Genomic DNA, 1,936 nt, shown 5'->3' with positions numbered 1-1,936 from the left:
TGCTGCTATATTCATTAATTTTAAAATATACATCTGTTTAATGTAGTAAAATTTTCCATTTGGGGCAGAAAATTGTATTTCAGAAGTCATTGTAAATTGTCTCATAGCTAATCACCAGTTCAGTCTAGTAGTTCAAACATTGTTCCTGGAATTCTACATCCCATGTGTATCACATTTACTGAGTGACTCAGCTGCCTCTCAGGTTCATATCTCCATCCAAAGAAGGAACTTATATGTCCACTTGCTGCAGGGCAAGAGTCACATTATTTCTGAGATCTTAGATCCTGTAACAGTGAAGTGAGCAAAAATATTAGTCACTCAGTACTGTCCAACTCTTTGCGATCCCATGGACTAGAATCTGTCAAGCTCCTCTGTCCTTGAGATTTTCCAGGCAAGAATACAAGAGTGGGTAGCCATTCTCCTCCAGAAGATTTTCTGAACCCAGAGATCAAACCCAGGTCTCCTGCATTGCAAGCAAAATCTTAATCGTCTCAGCCACCAGAGAAGCCCCAGCTCCTCTACAAGTCCTGAATGAAACTGTCTAAATTAAAGGAGTCCAAGGTGAATCCCAGCGTTCCTCCACTGTGGGTACAGTACTGGGATGCACTCGCAAATTAAGATAAATAGAGAAAGACAGATGACAACAAATCGTTTTTCAGGCTCAAGTAGTGGTCTAGAGCTTGCTGGAGGAATACATTGGTACAAACATCGGGCTTACTGCTGATTTCAACAGTTATCATTCGTAATTAATGAACGTTAAACATATTAGAATTATGTCACACAATGCAGGCCCTGTTTTCAATGTCACATTAAAAGAACTATTTGAAGAATATGAGTCTTAGGAAATAACGACACTTATGTATTAAATTAATCCTAAAAGCTAATCCTCATCTTGAGGTATGCTCGTTAAATATAGTTCAGAGAAGTAAAGAAAGTTTAGTGTTATTTGTAGTACTCTATATAATTGACCTCCATTTATATAAAGCAGGGCTTCCCTGGTAGCTCAGGGGTTAAAGCGTTTGCCTGGAATGTGGGAGACCAGGGTTCAATCCCTGGGTCGGGAAGATCCCCTGGAGAAGGAAATGGCAACCCACTCCAGCACTCTTGCCTGGAGAATCCCATGGAGGGAGGAACCTGGTAGGCTACAGTCCATGGGGTTGCAAAGAATCTGACACGACTGAGTGACTTCACTTTCACTTTATATGAAGCAAGGGAGTCAGGGTTTTTTTTTTTTTAATGTGTGTTACTACCTGTAAAACATCCTATGTGGGATTTTGAAATAAAATATTAAAGGGAAGATCAAGGAAAAATGTAAAAATAGGTTCATTTAAAGGATGATGACAAATTGCGCAATCATGATGGCACATTTCATTTATTTATATTACCAAACAGATTTTGTCTCTGACCCCAAAAGCCTACAATACCTTCTCTCCCAACCTCCATGTCCAGGGCAGGTACACACTGTGCAAGGAAAGGCCAGTTCTGATGGAGGGTGAGAGTACATACGCTGGAGGTGCTAGTGTTGTGTTTTGATGGTCATAATGTGCACTGTATAGATATATATAATTATATACATGTTTGTGTGTATGCATATATATATAATATATTTTTAGGTTGTGTATATAATGTGAGCTTTATAAATTTGAAAATTGAAACAATGACTTGGCCAATGTCATGCACCTAGAAAGTCATAGGACTTGACATTTCAATGACCAGAAACAGGAATTACTTACTGTAAATACAGCATTATTGCCGATAATCCTGGAAAACTTGATTGCATTATTCATGTAAATAAAAGAATTTTATAATTAGAATAACCAATTAAATAGTTTATGAAATTTCTATTGAGACTATTAAATAAAATAGCCAGAGTGTTCATCCAAAGCTTTTTTTTTTTTCCCCTTTTGCATTGTCTGACAGAAATGAAGAGATTTCC

The sequence above is a fragment of the Ovis canadensis genome, chromosome 18 (genome assembly GCF_042477335.2).
Source record: "Ovis canadensis isolate MfBH-ARS-UI-01 breed Bighorn chromosome 18, ARS-UI_OviCan_v2, whole genome shotgun sequence".
Classification (NCBI taxonomy): Eukaryota; Metazoa; Chordata; class Mammalia; order Artiodactyla; family Bovidae; genus Ovis; species Ovis canadensis.
Note: the sequence above shows the minus strand (reverse complement) of the source record.